Genomic DNA, 18,622 nt, shown 5'->3' on the forward strand with positions numbered 1-18,622 from the left:
CTGCTAATAATAACTGATAGAATTAAAAAGGAGAGAATGATCCAACATGGGAAGTGGGATACACAGCAGACTCATAGATGGCAGATGCCCTAAACAGCACTCTGGCCTTAGAATCAGCCCTAAAAGCATTCACATCTGGCTAAAAAGCCCATGAGAGTTTCTCAGGCAGGAAAGTCAAGACATTGTGTCAAAAAATGACCTAAATGAAAGATCTCTGTGAGTGAGATTCCAGTGGAAAGAACGGGCCATCAAAAAAGGAGGTACCTTTCTCTGAAGGTAGGAGAGAATTTCCACTTTGATTATGGCCTTGTCTAAATAAGGTCGGACTTTGTGAACTCAAGAGGCTTCCATAGTCTTGGCAGCTCATGACAAGAGCCTCGGTGATTACTGACGTCATAAATGAGTGTCAATTGTTAAATCAACAACAGGAGTCGCTGTGCATTTATTTCCCATGTAGGATCTCTGTCCTTAATGTGTTATACTATGCAAATTAACAGTAAAACTAGTATTCAAACAGTACTTTATACTTTGTGTGTCTGTGTGGGTGCAATCTGTTGAAATCTTTACTTAGTATATACTAAGTTGATCTATATATAAAGATAATTTAAAATGAATCTTAATGACGAATGGAATGGGACAGGGAGTAGGAGATGGGATGGTTTGCGGGTGGGAGGGAGGTTATGGGGGTAAAAATGTTATAATTCAAAAGTTGCACTTTTAAAATTTATTAAAAGTTTTCTAAAAAAAAAAAGATGGAATTAAAAGGCAAAAAAAAAATCACTGGCAAGACTTGAAAAACAAACATTAGTGGCTGAGCTCAGGAATGTGGTGTCACTGATCTCCTTAAAATCCCTAGTGGGGGACGCATTGTGGCATAGCAGGTGGGGCCACTGCCTGCAGTGCTGGCATCCCATATGGGTGCTGGTTTGAGACCTGGCTGCTCCACTTCTGATCCGGCTCTCTGCTGTGGCCTGGGAAGGCAGTGGAGGATGGCCCAAGTCCTTAGGCCCCTGTGCCCACATGTGAGACCCCAAGGAGACTCCTGGCTCCTGGCTTTGGATCAGTGCAGCTCCGCTGTTGTGGCCAATTGGGGAGTGGACCAGTGAATGGAGGACCCCTCTCCCTCCCTCCCTCCCTCCCTCTCTCTCTTCCCCTCTCTCTCTCTCTCTACCTCACCTTCCCTTTCAATGTAGCTCTGACTTTCAAATAAATCAATCAATCTTTAAGGGGGGGGGCAGCGCTGTAGTGCAGTGGGTTAAAGCCCCAGCCTGCAGTGCCGGCATCCCATATGGGTGCCGGTTCGAGTCTTGGCTGCTCCTCTTCCAATCTAGCTCTCTGCTAATGGCCTGGGAAAGCAGAAGATGGCCCAAGTCCTTGGGCCCCTGCACCCGTGTGGGAGACCTGGAGGAGGCTTCTGGCTCCTGGCTTCCGATCAGCTCAGCTCTGGCCGTGGTGGTCATTTGGGAAGTGAACCAGCAGATGGAAGACCTCTCTCTCTCTCTCTCTCTGACTCTACCTCTCTCTGTAATTCTGTCTTTCAAATAAATAAATAAAGTAATTCTTAAAAAGAAAAAAAAAAAGCACCCTAGTGATTCTACTGTGCAAACCAGAGCTGCTGGTTCAGTCCTTTAAAGTTGTACCATGAGGTCTTTCAGGGCAAATATGTCCAGGTCACAGAAACTCCACCCCTGAAAGTCTGACAAAATGAACAACTGAAAAATTTTTTTAAAGATTTATTTATTTATTTAAAAGGCAGAGTTACAGAGAGGCAGAAAGAGAGAGGTCTTTCATCCGCTGGTTCATTCCCCAATTGGCTGCAATGGCTGGAGCTGAGCTGAACCGAAGCCAGGAGCCAGGAACTTTTGGGTCTCCCATGCAGGTGCCGGGGCCCAAGGAGTTGGGCCATCTTCTACTGCTTTCCCAGGCCATAGCAGAGAGCTGGATCGGAAGTGAAGCAGCCAGGACTCAAACCGACGCCCACGTGGGATGCCGGCACTGCAGGCGGGCAGCTTTACCCACTATTACCACAGCACCAGCCTCTGAAATATTTTAAAAGTAAAGACCAGTTTTTTTTAGAAGTCATCAGCAATTAAGCGATGGAAGGCACCCAACCTTGTACCAAAGCAAAAGACCAGGGTTGCTGGCAAGAAGTACATTTCCTAATGCATCCCCACTGTGGAATTTGCAAATTTTCAGAATCCTTATTAAAATCACAGGTCTTAGAAGAGGTTGATTGGTGAACTGGGGCTGCACGGGAATCCTCACTCCTCCTTCCTCTGCAGGGAGTCGTTGGGCATCAGAAGGTAGGTGGGTGAGTTTCTGGGGAGAGACAGTGAACCAAACAGCAGAAACTAGTTCATTCCCTATGCTGTATATAATAGATCTATCTCCTCTGCATTTGGAATTCACCCTGCCACAGGACTTTGCGTATATTCAAAGACAGGGTCCAGTGCCTCTAGCAGAAGTCTGTCTACACAGCTCCTCCTCTCCCTCCCATAAGGACACAGACACAGACACAGACAAGCAGGACTTGTGTCTGGCGCACACTGGTGTGGCTGTGCTAGTAGTTAAGATATCAAAATACATCCCTACCAGGAGGTAAGTGTCTCAGGCTGTTCTGGCCACCCCCACTCCAGACGACCCCACACACCGAAACCACAGGAGTTAACAGGTGGTCCAGCAAGTAATCTTCAGGACCCTGGCTCTGGCCAACCTCTGCCTGCTTGTTCAATGGCTGTGTCATGCTGGTTGCCAAGTATTTTGAATGTTACCCGTGTAGGAAGTATATGGAACACAGCTCATGGGAGAAGAGAGGTAGATGCCAAATGAGGTGGAAATAGAGAATACCTGGATTTTACCCCACCTCAAACGTGAGCAAATGTAAATAAAATGACAGAGCACCTGTGTAAGTATGCTGTGGCCAGAAAAAGGGGCCAAAGGAGAAACAGATAAAACTAATCTGGAAGAAAAGCTAACTCAGAAAACAGAAGTTCACAGGTGTTTCATGCTCTCAACTGAAAAACACGAACTGGGGGCCTGTGTTGTGTGGAGCAGGTAAAGCCACCTGCCTGTGCCACCAGCATCCCATAAGGGCACCAGTTCTGGACCTGGGTGCTCCACTGCCAATCCAGGTCCCTGCTGATGCACCTGGGGAAAGTGGAGGATCACCCAAGTGCTTGGGCCCCTGTGCCCACACTAGAGACCCAGAATGTGCTCCTGGCTCCTGGCTTCAGCCTGGCCCAGCCCTAGCTGTTCTGGCCATTTGGGGAGTGAACCAGTGGATGGAAGATCTTTCTCTCTGTCTCTCCCTCCCTCTAACTCTTCCTTTCAAATAAATAAATTTATTTATTTTGAGAGGTAGAGTTGGAGGGAGAGAGACAGAAAGGTCTTCTATCCACTGGTTCACTCCCCAAATGGCCTCAATAGCTGGAGCTGAGCTGATCCGAAGCCAGGAGCCAGGATCTTCTTCCAGGTCTCCCATGTGGGTGCAGGGGCCCAAGCACTTGGGCCATCCTCTACTGCTTTCCCAGGCCACAGCAGAGAGCTGGATCAGAAGAGGAGCAGCCGGGACTAGAACCGGTGCACATATGGGATGCCAATGCTGCAACCTCCCGCGCCAAAGCGCCGTCCCCGCAGTGGTGTATTTAACAGGCATTTCTATATGAAGTTCCTTTTTTTTTGAATCTATATTTAGAAGTGAAATAAACCATCAATTTTCCTTTTTCATACTATCCTTATCTAATTGCCATCAGAATTATTATGCTTTATAGAATGAGGTAGGCAGTGTTTCCTCATTTATATACAAACTGGAACAGTTTCTATAAAATAACAATGATCTGTTTTTTGAAGTTTGGGTCCAGCTGGCAAAGCCTTGTGGACTTAGTGGTTGTTGCCTTTTCTTTTCTTTTGGCAAGGGGATGTGGGAGCAGATTTTAACACTCTTAATTCAAGTTGTAAATTTTGTAAGGGGCCGGCACCATGGCTCACTTGGTTAATCCTCTGCCTTCGGTGCCAGCATCCCATATGGGCACCGGGTTCTAGTCCCAGCTGCTTCTCTTCCAGTCCAGCTCTCTGCTTTGGCCTGCGAGGGCAGTGGAGGATGGCCCAGGTGCTTGGGCCCCTGCACCTGCATGGGAGACCGGGAGGAGGCACCTGGCTCCTGGCTTCGGAACGGCATAGCTCTGGCCGTTTCAGCCATTTGGGGAGTGAACCAACGGAAGGAAGACCTCTCTCCCTCTCTCCCTCTCTCTCTCTCTGTAGCTCTACCTGTCAAATAAATAAATCTTTTAAAAAATTATATCTAAGTAATTGTGCACTAGATCTAATTTTCAATTTGTGGATTATGGGTGTTAATTGAACTGTGCGTAAGTGACCCTAGGGACTTAACTCTGGATAGGAACCAGCTAGGACTGCCCCTTCTGCAGAGGCCCACCCAAGCTCAGCTTTGGCAGGACCAGTGCCTCCCTCGCGTTGGCAGGAGCACCTGCAGCCTCTCTGTGCCCTGCAGCGTCTAGCTTTCTCAGCAGCCCCAATAAACAGCAAGCCCTTAAATCCAGACGGCTCTTGCCAAGCACCCTGCTGGCCTCCCACAGACAAGGCTAAGCCTGGTGCTTGTACTAGAGAGGGTAGCATGGCCAGGGGCCCGTGACTCTCCATGAAATGCAAAGTCAGTGCAGGTCCAGCACATCAGCCTGGCCCCGACACCACTCTCGATCAGTGATGGGAGAAGGTGACCACAGCCTCGTCCCTTCTTGCTGACCCCGTTTGCCCTCTATTTAGAGAGTGTTATTTTTTGCCCCCTTTTTCTTCTGGGTTTGAGTTCCTCCTTCCTGAAGTACATTCACAGTAATATTTTCTGCTAGAATCTACAGTGACAGGCCGGCACCGCGGCTCACTAGGAGGGTGAACCAATGGAAAAGGAAGACCTTTCTCTCTCTCTTTCTCTCTCTCTCTCTCTCACTGTCCACTCTGCCTGTCCAAAAAAAAAAAAAAAAAAAAAAATCTACGGTGACAAATGCTCTGTCTTTGCCTTAAAATGTTTGGTTTTTTGTTTGTTTGTTTGTTTTTTTGTTTTTTGACAGGCAGAGTGGACAGTGAGACAGAAAGGTCTTCCTTTGCCGTTGGTTCACCCTCCTATGGCCGCCACGGCCGGCACTCTGCGCTGATCTGAAGGCAGGAGCCAGGTGCTTCTCCTGGTCTCCCATGGGGTGCAGGGCCCAAGCACTTGGGCCATCCTCCACTGCACTCCCAGGCCACAGCAGAGAGCTGGCCTGGAAGAGGGGCAACCGGGACAGAATCCGGTGCCCCAACCGGGACTAGAACCCGGGTTCTGGTGCCGCAGGTGGAGGATCAGCCTAGTGAGCTGCAGTGCTGGCCTAAAATGTCTGTTTTTAAAACAGTTATCTATTTTTATTTGAAAGGCAGAGAGAATGGGAGGGGGAAGGATGGGAGGGGAAGAGAGAGAATCTTCCATCCACTGGTTCCCCACATGGCTGCAAGAGCCAGGGCTGGGCCAGGCCAAAACCAGGAGCCAGGAATTCCAACTGGGTCTCCCATGTGGTGGGCAGGGGCACCATCGCTGCCTCCCAGGATGCACATTAGCAGGAAACTGGATCGGGAGCAGAGTATCTGTGACTCAAACCAGGTACTAGGATGCTGGTGTACCAAGCTGTGGCTTAACCTCTACTCCAAAATGCCTGCCCCCTAAAATGTCTTTTTTTCTACCTCACTTTTGAATTACAATCTAGCTGGTTATAAAATTCTACATGGTCGATTATTATCCCTCTCTATATTTTTTTAATTATTTATTTATTTGAGAGGCAGAGTTACAGAGAAAAGGAGAGACAGAAAGAGAGGTCTTCCATCTGCTGGTTCACTCCCCAAATGGCCGCAATAGCTGGAGCTGGGCCAATCCAAAACTAGGAGCCAGGAGCTTCTTCCCGGTCTCCCACGTGGGTGCAGGGGCCCAAGCACTTGGGCCATCTTTTAGTGCTTTCCCAGGCCATAGCAGAGAGCTGGATCAGAAGTGGGGCAGCCGAGACTCAAACCAGTGCCCACACGGGATGCTGGCACCACAGGTGGAGGCTTGGCCTACTACCCCATAGCCCCATCCCTCTACATCCTAAGGATACTTTTCTGTTGTCTTCTGGCCTGTGTTGTGACTACTCAATTTCTGTCTATTATCTTTGGTTACATTTAAGGTCTTCTCTTCATTTTGTGCTCTGTGATTTCCGAATGTTGTTTCCTTATTATCACTTCCTTTTAAAACATATACATATATAAAAAGATTTATTTGTTTATTTGAAAGGCAGAGTTACAAAGACAGAGAAATCTTTGACCCACTGGTTCACTCCCCATATGGCCGCAACGGCCAGGGCTGGTCCAGGTGAGAGCTAGGAGCCTGGAGCTCCATCCAGGTCTCCCATGTCGGCGGTGGGGCCCAGGCAGTTGGGCCGTCTTGCGCTGCTTTCCCAGGCTCGTTAGCGAGGAGCTGGATCAGAAGCAGAGCAGCCAGCGCTGGGGCAGGTGCTCTGAAACAGGACATTGCAGGCAGCGGCTTAACCTGCTGCGCCACAACACCAGCCCTGTTCTCACTTCTTATGCTTAGGCTCAGGCTCTGTCTCCTTTCTGAGAATTCTTCTTTATCTTCAAGTCTGGAAGGCCCTCAGCTGTTATTTTAATTATTTCTGGAATTCCTATTTGATACATGTTGAACTAGCTCCCTCCTCTTGTCCCTTAGGCTGCTTTTCATATTTTCCATCTCTGTATTCTCTTGATGCATTTTGCATATGTTCCTCCAATGGGGCTTTTAATTAACTGATTCTTACACTTGTCATCAGCTCACCAACTTTTTAATTTCCATGACTCTGGTTTGATCCCTAGACATACCGAATTGTTTTTTAAAATCTTTACTCCCTTATTTTTTTGGTACAGTAATAGCTAAGACCTACTGAGTGCCAGGCACACGTGCAGCCTTCTAAACACCACATGGATTAACACATGTGATCCTCACAACCCACCACCGCAGGTGCCCTTAATGTCCTCACTTTAGGACAAGGGACCTGAGGCACAGAAATGTGACCAGGTCCCCCTCGGCCATCAGGGTAATGGGTGGCACTGCTGGCATTTGAACCAGCAGTATGGCTCCAGTTCCCATGCTCCTAACTTCCACTCAGCAGTGCTTCTTGTGGGGGTATGTCCTTTTCTTGGTATTTTAATTGCACTTGTGGGATTTATTAATTGAAACATGATTACCTTCTCTTTTAAATTCATTACGTGAAGTTTTAGGGAACCTTTCAGCGTCACCTGTTGCACCTGCTGACACTTGAGCAGCACTCGGTCTTGCGTTTCATCATTTTTGTTTGTGAGCTCCTCTCGAAGAAGCCTGTTTGGCTGAGAGAATCCCCTGTGGCCTGAATTAAAGACGTGTCCCTCAAGAGCTGTTTTGCACTTGCTGCAGCACGATCAGCACACCTGGACCACTTTCTCTGTTATTTATCACCACGGAGGTCCTTTATCCTCGTGGGTCCCGGACCATCTGGAAGTCTGAACCTCTGGGTCTTAGGCAGAAACAAATCTGGAGAGTGTGTTTCTCAGATGGGCACTTCCCCCAGCTCAGACAGGCAGGCGTTCTGTCTGTCTCCCTGTGCCAGTGCATCGGTGTTTTCCGAATCTCCCCTTTGAGCGTGGCCGCAGCTCAGAAGCAGCCCCAGCTGCCTGGTGTCTCCCGCCTCTGCTGACACCTGCGGGCTGCCGTTCTCCCTGCCAGCTCAGCCTTGCAGCAGGATGAGTTCTGCTGCATTTTGTCACGCACTTCTAGGCAATGTGGCAGGAGAACTTTCCAACGATCATTCCTCTCATCTCCTATTATGAGAATTAGAAACCTCATTCCACCCTTTAAAAGTGTGTGATACTGGGGCAGGTGTTGTGGCGTGGTGATTCAGATGCCACTTGGTCGTCCCCCCCCCCCATCCCATAGTGGAGTGCCTGCTTACAGGCCCAGCTCCACTTTCAACTCCAGCTTCCTCCTCATGCACACCTGGGGAGGCAGCAGGTAATGGTCCAAGCACGTAGGTCCCTGCCACCCAGGGGGAGACCTGGGTTGACTTCCAGGCTCCTGGCTTCTGCATGGCCCAGCCCTGGCTGTCACAGGCATTTGTGAAGTGAAGTTGAAGATGGAAGATCTTTCTCTATGTCTCCACCTTTCAGATAAAATGCATTCACTTTTTAAAATTAAAATAAAAATGTAAAGTATAATGCTAAATCAAGAACATGCATAAAAATGTTGGGAGGAAGCTACAAACTTCTCCTGGTGCCACTGCCTGCAAACAAACTGTTTACTTTTTTTTCTTTTTATCCAATGTGTGTCTACATTTATTCACATTTTTAAAAAAATTATTTATTTATTTGACAGGTAGAGTTACAGACAGAGAGAGAGACAGAGAGAAAGGTCTTCCTTCCATTGGTTCACTCCCTAAATGGCCGCAACAGCCAGAGCTGCGCCGATCCAAAGCCAGGAGCCAGGAGCTTCCTCTGGGTCTCCCATGTGGGTGCAGGGCCCAAGCACCTGGGCCATCCTCCACTGCACTCCTAGGCCACAGCAGAGAGCTGGACTGGAAGAGGAGCAACCGGGACTAGAACCAGCGCCCATATGGGATGCCGGCTGCGCAGGGGGAGGATTAACCTAGTGCGCCACGGCGCCAGCCCCATTTATTCACATTTTTAATAAAGATTTATTTATGTGAAAGGAAAAGTGACTGATAAAGAGAGAGAAAGAGAAATCTTCCATCCACTCCCCAAATGGCCTCAATGGCCAGGGCTGGGCCAGGCCAAAGTCAGGAGCCTGGAACTCCATCTGAGTCTCCCTGTGGGGCCCAAATACCGGATCCATCTTCCACTGCTTTCCCCCGTGCCTTAGCAGGAAGCTGGGGCAGAAGCAGAGCAGCCATGACTGAAACAGATGCTGGGATATAGGATGCCAGTGTTGCGAGTGGCTGCTTACCTGCTGAGCCACAACACTGGCCCCTGCTCACACACACTCTGGTTTGAGTGTGTCCCCCAGAGGTTCACATGCTGGACGCTTGGGCCCATGTGGCAGTGCTGGGTGGCGGGACCTTTAAGAGATGGGATCCCATGGAAGGTGGCTAGGTGACTGTGCGTACCACCCTTGGAAGGGGTTAATATAGTCCTCTGGGGATCCCCACTGATCCCCCTGAGAGCAAACCTGGCTTTGAATCCCTCTTACTTCCTGTGTGTGCTCATACCACGATGCCATCAGCCACGTCGTGCTGCAGCCACAAGACTCTCACCAGAGCACCCCCAGAGCTGCACCAAAGCTGGCACCAGGCTTTTGAGCCTGTAGAACTGTGAGCTAAAAATAAACCTCTTTCTCTACAAAGTCCCCAGCATCCAGTATTTATAGTAACACAATCAGACTAAGATGCCACCTATGTGTCTATATGTCCTATATAACTGCATTTGTATGTGTTTATCTGTTTATACATATCATTTTCTCCTAATAGAAAGGTACTTCAAAAAGCTCATGGAAAATGGAATTTTAAAATGTTTATTAGCACAAAAAAATTGAAATCCATGCATGGCTTTTTCATAATATGAATATCTGTGAACTTTTTGAAGACCAATGCTATGCATGGATTGCAAAATTCTGGCATCCATATAAACTTTTTTTTAAAAAAAGATTTATTTATTTGAAGGTCAGAGTTACACACAGAAAGAGGAGAGGCAGAAAGAGAGAGAGAGGTCTTCCATCCACTGCTTGACTCCCCAGTTGGCCGCAATGGCTGGAGTTAAGCCAGTCCGAAGCCAAGAGCCAGGAATTTCTTCTGGGTCTCTCGCGCGAGTGCAGGGGCCCAAAGACCTGGACCATCTTCCACTGCTTCCCAGGCCATAGCAGAAAGTTGGACTGGAAGTGGAGCAGCCGGGACTCAAACTGGCGGCCATACTAGATTCCAGCACTGCAGGCAACGGCTTTACCCGCTCCACCACAGTGCTGGCCCACATCCATATCAATTTGTCTTTTGATTCCATTTTCCACAAACTTTTTGATGTATTGTTATATTGTATTATATTTTTCCTGTTTCATAAAAATTCATTAAAAACAAATAAAGAAAAACTCCTGTCTTAAGAAGTTTAAGGATAAATTAAAGGTGCGCATTTGACTGGTCATTCTACACATTTACTTTCTGCATCCTGCAGCCTAGAAATGAACAACAGAACACTGGGGCAAGCACTGTAGCTCAGGCTGGGCACCCCACACTGCAGTGCTGGCTGGAATCCTGGCCTCTCCTCTTCTGAACCAACTTCCTGCTACTGTGCTGGGAAAGGCAGTGGATGATGGCCCAAGTACTTGGATCCCTGCCACCCACACGGGAGACCTGGGTGGAGTTCTGAGCTCCTGGCTTCAGCCTGGCCCAGTCCTGGCTATTGCAGGCATTTGGAGAGTGAACCAGCAGATGGAAGACCTCTCTTTCTCGCTCTCTCTCTGCTTCTCTCTGTCACTCTGCCTTTCAAATAAACAAATTTTTTTCTTTAAAAAAAAAAAAAAGGACTACTTACACTAGAAGTCCTGTGATCCTAACTTTGTGCCACTAACAGATGCCTCACATTTAAACTAAGATGCTCATTTTGTCAAAAAAAAAAAAAAAAAGAGGCCGGCGCTGCGGCTCACTAGGCTAATCCTCCACCTGCGGCGCCAGCACACCGGGTTCTAGTCCCAGTCAGGGCACCGGATTCTGTCCCGGTTGCCCCTCTTCCAGGCCAGCTCTCTGCTGTGGCCAGGGAGTACAGTGGAGGATGGCCCAAGTGCTTGGGCCCTGCACCCGCATGGGAGACCAGGAGAAGCACCTGGCTCCTGGCTTCGGATCAACACGATGCAAAAAAGGATGCAAACCCCTCCACAGGCCTGTGTATAAAGACGCTCTGAAACCAAGGCTGAGGAGTGAGAAGTGTGATGGACGGACTGACAGACGGAGCTGGTGGCACTCCCCTTCCCTCCTGGGAGTGCTCTGGCCTCAGAAGAGTGAGCGTATGGTTTCACTTGTCTCACTTCAGCACAGCCTTTCCCCCTGCCTTCCCACATCCACGCCCCACCTGACACAATGACTGGGGAGTGCAGATGGAACTTTAGAGAGGGAAAATACTGGGAACTGTGAGAGGGAGGCAGGCAGGGCTCAATAATGAAAAAGCGCTCTTGAGAGACTGGGGTTCTCAGCTCACAGTAATCAATCAGTCCACCAAACCCATGCACGATGATGAAACAGCAAGGATGTGCCTCTCCTAGAAGTTACCCCACGGCCCTCCACGGTGAAGGCAGACACGCTACAGCTCTGCCGAACGGATGTGAGTTCTGAGCTGGGCTCTTAAGACTCAAAATAGTCCCATGCTGGGTTCTTAAAATTGGTAGTAAAACCAATAGTTTTAAAATGCAACACTTTCAACTCCGATTTATGAAAGAGGAATTTTAAGTTTCAAAAGCTTGCACCTGTTATTACTGCCTCTACGTTCTATGACACAGTCATAACAGAAATTGAGGAGCTGCCAAACTTCAACCAGACAAGGGTAACGGGGGACTTAAGCTTGAGCTCAACGGGGACAACATGGCCAAGAGAGGTGCCCCTGACTGGGGCGTGGGTTGGGGAGATGTGGCCACGCCCCCTCGGTCTCTTCCTCATCCCCCTCGGGTTTGTACCCAGCTCAGCGCTCTGTGCGCGTGCTGTGGCATCTCTTGCACACAGCATAATCAGGATGGCGGCGCTGCTCTCTGCGGCCTGCCGGGGAAGGTCGTCTGTCAGTGGTATGGGGCTGCACTGGGCGCGCCTGCAGGGTGGGGGAGTCCCTAATAGAGCCAAGAAGGGTCTTTTGCCAGAAGAGTTTAGGATTGGCTGGGAGTTGGATGGAGGGGCCTGTGCTGACCTCCCAGCCAATGGGTACATGGCTCGGTGGGGAAAAGGCTTGACTGGTTCCATTGACTGAATATGTCAAAGCACAAAGTTTATGTTGTCAGCACAAATTAGCAGGATGACTACTTCCTGCAGATTAAAGATTACCTAGGGGCCGGCACTGTGGCTCAGCAGGTTAAAGCCCTGGCCTGAAGCACTGGCATCCCATATGGGCACCGGTTCTAGTCACAGCTGCTCCTCTTCCAATACAGCTCTCTGCTATGGCCTGGGATAGCAGTATAAGATGGTCCAAATCCTTGGGCCCCTGCACCCACATGGGAAACCCAGAGGAAGCTCCTGGCTCCTGGTTTCGGATTGGCGCAGCTCTGGCCGTTGCAGCCATCTGGGGAGTGAACCAGCAGATGGAAGACCTCTCTCTCTCTCTGTCTCTACCTCTCTCTGTAACTCTCTCAAATAAATAAATAGAAGATTAAAGATTGCCCAGACTTTATTTAAACATTAAGGAAAAAACATGATTTAGATGCTGGTGAGTTCTTACATGTGTCACAAGAATGACAGTGGCCAAAGGCCTTGAGAGGTTGTTTCTCAGGTTAAGACGGGGGCAGGGGGTCATGAGGACAAGATGGCCCAGGGTGAGAGGGCACCCCTCACATCTCGGTGACACCTTTCTGCAGGGGGGGTGCGCACCCAGCATCTCCCTGTGCAAGCCAAGGGACGCCCACTAAAGAGAAAGGAAATGTGTGAGAATAGCCTACATTGGGAGACACCCGAAACGCTGCCCTGACCGAGTTTATTCGGAGCTTATTTGATTGTTTTTCTGCCAGCAGGTGGAATGAGGCCTCCAAAGAGACCTTGAATTGTGTTACAGGAAAATACCATTCAATTGCTTGCCTGCTTGAGTTTGTAGTGTCTGAAAATCTGTCCACCAAACTCTGAGAAGCAACGTGAGGGAATCCACTGTAACGTGCAGGCGGGCGTCCCAGGAAATCCAAGCAGAAAAGTGTGGGCCAGAACCAGGAACTGGAGAGCCACTGGGTCTTCTCTCAGCTCCTTGCGCTGCTTCTCACTGCACATCTGCTTCCCTCTTCTCCGCTGAGAACCCGTTTTCTCCACTTCTCCATCCCTGTGCCAGAATGCAGTGGCATCCATGCCCTAACTGTGTGACACAGCTGTAGCCACATGCAGATGCTAACCTTCTCTCCTGCCTCATTTCCAAATCCCTGTCCCTCAGTGGTGGCCTGAGAGTCATTGGCCTGTGCTGGGATTCTGTCACCCTGGGTCAAAATGCAATCCCCAGGGGATTAGAAATGGCTGTGAATGGGGAATACACCCCCAAGGCCACTGTGGAGCCTGTGTTCCATCAACGAAGTCGCAGGAATAGTATCTGTGACAATCCTGCTTTTCAGTGAAGGCGAAGGGAGCTGATGTGTACTGACTTTGTCTAGGAAGCTGTTAACCAAGTTATCTTAGCACATCCTGGAAACAACCCTAAGAAATGGGCATTATAATTTGCACCTTTATAGCTATGGAAAAAAATTGGTGTTCTCAGAGGTTGGAGCTCACAGCTGGTGAGTGACAGAGCTCGGATCTGAACCCTAGAGAGCCGTGCTGCCGCCCTGAGTCCAAAATCACAGCCGATGGCCAATAAAGAACCACTGTGGTCGCATCTGCGTCTGGAGCGGAGGGCGCCCCGCACTTTAGTTACAGCCCCGGTCTCACAGGAACCCACCAGACACCTCTGGGAAGCAGGCACCCATCTGCCTCAAGAGGTTTCTGCCATGAAACCTCATTTTATGAAAAACGAAAAGGGCGATGAGCACAGCAGCTGATCCCTGTTTCCACCGCGGTGCCGGGCGCGCAGGCTGCTTCCCGAGGGAGGCGCGCACCTGCTGGCCTCCAGCCTCTAGAAGGCACTCCTGTGTTCTGATGTTCTGACCTCCCAGAGCCAAAAATAGCTCTTCTTTCCCACGTCGACTGAGCAGATAAACAAGACTCTGTTTGTAAAGAGAGATTTGTCAACAGGTAATGACGCCCTTGGCCTTGAGTACCGAGCCACTGATTGCGATCCACACCTCGGGGAGCAGCCTTTTCTGTGCCACAGCAAAGCTGAGAACCTGCGACTCAAAGCCACGGGAGACAGCTCTTCACGGACACTAGAATGGCTAAACTTTAAAAAGAAACAAACAGAAAATAACCCTTGTCTGCTGCTGTTGGAAATGTAGAACGGCGCAGCTGCTGTAGGAGACAGCGTGGCAGTCCCTCGATGAGTTAAACAGAGGATTACCACCCGACCCAGGAAGTCCACTCCTGGGTGTACACCCAAAAGAACTAAAAGCATGGACTCCGGGGCGGGCATCTGTGCAGGGGTGAAGTCGCTACTTGGCACAACCTGCAGCCCCTATCAGAGTGCCTGGTTCGAGTCCCAGCTCCCCTGCTTCAGCTGCACATATGGGAGGCAGCAGGTGATGGCTCTAGTACTTGGGCCCCTGGCACCTCTAATTCAACAGCCCAGCCTAGGCACACAGCTCACTAGTAGTCCTGGAAGCTTCCCTGGCCAGAGAGGATCACCTTGCCTGGCCAGCTAGCCCAGGAAAAGGTCCAAGTTCAGAATCCGAAGTACAGTTTCTACTGAAATGTGTATCGCCTTTGCACCATTGAGAATTGAGAATTGAGTTCCTGGCTCCCGGCTGTGGCCTGGCCTCACCCCTGCTTTAGCGGGCATTTGAGGAGTGAATCAGCAGATGGAAGCTGGAATTGGATGCAGAACAGCACTCACACCAGGCACTCTGATATCGCATGCAAGCATCCCAAGAGGAGTGTTAACCACCATGCCTAACACCTGCCCCAGCAAGGAACTTCCGAGGAAGGACGAACTATGTAGTTATCGGAGACCTGTAAAATCAAGCAGTATTCCTAGATTTAAATATACAAGAGAATATACATACAGACAGACAATTCTCAATGGTGCAAAGGCGATACACATTTCAGTAGAAACTGTACTTCGGATTCTGAACTTGGACCTTTTCCTGGGCTAGCTGGCCAGGCAAGGTGATCCTCTCTGGCCAGGGAAGCTTCCAGGACTACTAGTGAGCTGTGTGCCTAGGCTGGGCTGTTGAATTAGAGGTTTAAATGCATCTTTCAGTTACCCTCTATTCAATACGCCCTGGGCACCTCAGGAGATAACCCCGTTATAAGTCAAGGAGCATCTTCTTTAGCAGAGCTATGACAAGAGATGAGAATGTCCACGTCAGTCTGTGTGTGATTCTGCCTGGGCATCCATCAGGTGGCCTTTCATCTAAGATAAAATCAGAACATATTGACTTGGGAGCCACTTTTGGGAATTGGTCCATCTGGCTGTTCTAACTGAGTTCAGGAGAGAAATACCACCAAATCCATATATAGATCTCTCAGTGTCCTCACTGCCAAGAATACATAGATCATGCAAGACCCTAGCACCGTGAACGTGTTCTGCTTTTGGCTACTGCTGTGGTTTTTTTTTCCTCCACTTTGCTTTGTAAAGAGGGTTATTATGACTCATGTTCAGCTCCCTATATTCTATGAATCCACTCCCTTCCATAAAGTCATTTGTCTGTCTAAAGGCCTTCTTATTGGAAAGTTCTTTTTTCTTTATGGTAATACCTTACACTTTTACCTACAGGAAAATGACCCCACCTGTTGAACTAAATACCTGTTGCGTGCCCCGCCAGTGCAGTCCTCCCTCCCCTTGAGAACATGTGCATCTGTATCAAGCGGCCATGTGTGATTGATGGCCGCCACCCCTTCCTCCCTACCCCCAGGGCCCTGAATGAGCACCTGACCTGAGGTGAGCCAATCAGGTTGGAGCTGGGATCCAGAGATGAAACTGAGGAACAGAAGCTGCCGTCATGCACATTCTGGCACACACCCCTCGAGCAGCAGAGAAAGCACCCGTTTAAAGAGGAGGAGGAGGGTGGGAAGTGGCACAGCAGCTACGACGCCCCGTCAGCTGCCCGCGTCCTGTAGCAGAGCGCCTGGATCTGAACCCCAGCTCTGCTCCCGACTGCAGCCTCCTGCTCACGCTCGCCCTGGCAAGCGTCAGGTCCTCGGGTCCCTGCCCCACCTGTGGAGCTGCAGGTCCCCAGCCTTGGCCTGGCCCAGCCCTGATTGGTGCGGAAATTTGCGGAGTCAAACAGTGGATGAAGGATGTTTCTCTCCCCACCTCCCTTTCAAGTAAACTAACAACTAACTAACTAACTAACTAACTATCTTTAAAAAGAAGAGGGAACTGCTGTGCAAAATACAGGACAAATGAGAAACTGCTCCAGCCAAAGAGAGGGAGACAGAGGGGGTGGGGGTAGGTAATGGCTGCTGGTGGCGTCCACTTCCTGGTCCTCAGCTCTCAGGAGGCCACTCCTCCCCTGGGTTCCGAGAGACACTCTGGATTTCCATGTACACTTCTCCTGGCTCTGTTCTCCCCCTGAGCTTGAACGCGTTCCTGTTGTTGACGGCTGCAGTCTGTTGACTAAGACGGCCAGAACATACTTCTCCATCTCGTGTTGAGTCCCAGGACAGAAGGAACCTTGATTCTTTCTGAATGAAAGAAATGCAGTCATGGGCATTTAGGTCTGGAATCACCTAACCCAAGCCACGGTGCCTGAGGAAGGGAAAAGGCTTCCCCAAGGTCACCCAGAGGACGCAGAGCCAGAGCTCAACCACGGGTCTGTGAGTGCCCATCTGGCGTCCTCTCCACTCAGCCACGCAGCCTTCTCATGAAAATGCTCAGCATCACGCGTGGTGCAGGGAGCACCTGCTCCATTCCAAGGACAGGGTGGGTGCGGTGGTCCTGGAGCCCCACCCCCTCACACACCGGGCGGGGGGGGGGGGGCGGCACAGGCGGTCCAGGCTGAGCGTTTAGAGGAGTGCATACCCTCGGGACCAGCGATTGGCCAGAGATGGGCTTCAGCTCAGGAACTTTCTAGGGAGGATCATCAGAGACCGACGGAGAGCGTGCGTCTCAAAGTCTCCGGGCACTGAGACTCTAAGAGCAGCCAGGGGACGTCTTCACAGCACAAGACGACCACCTGCTGAAGCCCAGGGCCGCCCGGAGATGGGTACCTGTAACCTGACGCGGGCGCCTCCATTCAACCAGGCCTCAAAGTGCTCAATCCCTCAATCACTTAGGTACCCAACGCAGCGCATCTGCTTTTTACTTCAGCTACTCGGCCTGACTTTCTGGTCTCCATAACTGAGTAAGACGGAATGCCAGACACTGTTTACGACCCACCCTGTATTTTTATATACTTCTGCCTCTTGTCTTTATATGCCACAGAAAGCTTGTATCTTTGAGGCTCTGTTAAAAGTGTGATAAATATGAAATGTTAAGGCGAAACTAGGAACAATAGTGACAAAAAGTACGGTTGTCTGTGTGGTTTTGTTTTCTAAGAAAAAAAGAGTTATTTTGTCTTAAAGCAGTTCTTGAATGGTTTGTTAGTTTCTGACCCCTTTTATTAGAACTTATTGAGGACCCTTTGAACGTTTTTATGTGGGTTACGACCATGAATATTGACCGTATTAAAAAGCAGAAGCTGAATTTTTAAAAACGTAGTGATTGCTCTGGAGCTACAAGGGCTGAATGCGTTGCATGTTAACACGCGTAATCACACCTCAGGATTACCACGTGATGAGTTTTGATCTTGCAACCCCTGAGATCTGTTCTAGAGGGAAAACGCCAGCTTGCTGTGAAATGTGGCAGAGCGGGAAGGAGCCCAGGAGTGGGAGAGGGAGCCGCACCTGCCTTCTTGTACGAAGCCTGGGTCTGGACGGAGCGCCCGTTTCCTGGGTTTACTGCGGAACACCTTCGGGATCACTGTGCAAAGTGCCCGCTGAGCAGGCTTTAGAGCCCGAGGGGAGTCATTTCCTGTTTACACCCTCAGCTACTAAAGGGAGACAAGCACCCAAGTTCTTTGCTGACAAAAGAGCAAAGGTTCTTTTTAATCATGTTATTTTGTATGCTTATTTTTAAATACTTTCTTGTGAGTTCAATTACATAGGTAACAAAGAATTGTTTCCAAGGCACCCAGGAGCCTGGCTTCATGGAGTATCCAAACACCCCTGGCAAGATTCATTTCTTATTCTTGTCCTTCCAAAAAAAAAAGTCAGATATCGAATTTAGAAAAATTAAAAACATGAGTCGCCTGTTGTGGCACAGCAGGTTAAGCTGCTTCCTGGGATGCCGGCATCCCGTGCTGGAGCGCCAGTTCAAGTCCCAGCTGCTCTGCCTCCCATCCAGCTCCCTGCTAATGTGCCAGGGAAGGCAACTGAGGACGGCCCAAGCCCCTGCCACTCATGCCAGAGACCCAGACAGAATTATTGGCTCCTGGCTTCTGGCCCCAGCTGTTGTGACCATTTAGGGAATGAACCAGTGAATGTAAGATTGATCTCTCTCCCCCTCCCTTTCAAATAAATCAATAAATCTTAAAGAAAAAAAATCAGGATTTTTTTTTTGCTTTGTTTTTAATTAATCTTAAACCTTTTTTATTGTGGCAAAATATTTGGAACCTAAGTCTTACAGTTTTAATCATTTTTAAGTATGTGTAAAAGCAAGTTGTCTTTTACACTAGAGGAATCTTTGGGATTTTCCGGTGGGCCCCTGGAAAAGCACAGGCAAGAGGAGTGCTGGGTTTCTTCAGTTAGTGTTACTTTGTAGCTGTATGAGACATCTGTCA

At 49.4% G+C, this 18,622-nt stretch overlaps 1 long non-coding RNA gene across 10 annotated transcripts in view; it reads right to left on the reverse strand.

Annotated features, from left to right (window-relative positions):
* Positions 1-18,622, reverse strand: part of LOC103349437 (uncharacterized) — a 93,190-nt gene that overhangs the window by 66,269 nt on the left and 8,299 nt on the right. Inside the window, exon 2 of one of the 10 annotated variants that reach the window (XR_016222998.1) lies at positions 1,721-2,039. The exons of the other annotated variants lie outside the window; for them this stretch is intronic. This is a non-coding gene — a long non-coding RNA (uncharacterized LOC103349437). Of the gene's footprint in view, positions 1-1,720; positions 2,040-18,622 lie in introns of those variants that run through there. 10 annotated transcript variants of the gene reach the window in all.

The sequence above is a fragment of the Oryctolagus cuniculus genome, chromosome 16 (assembly GCF_051225735.1).
Source record: "Oryctolagus cuniculus isolate XC-2025 breed Fujian yellow rabbit chromosome 16, ASM5122573v1, whole genome shotgun sequence".
NCBI classification, from domain to species: Eukaryota; Metazoa; Chordata; class Mammalia; order Lagomorpha; family Leporidae; genus Oryctolagus; species Oryctolagus cuniculus.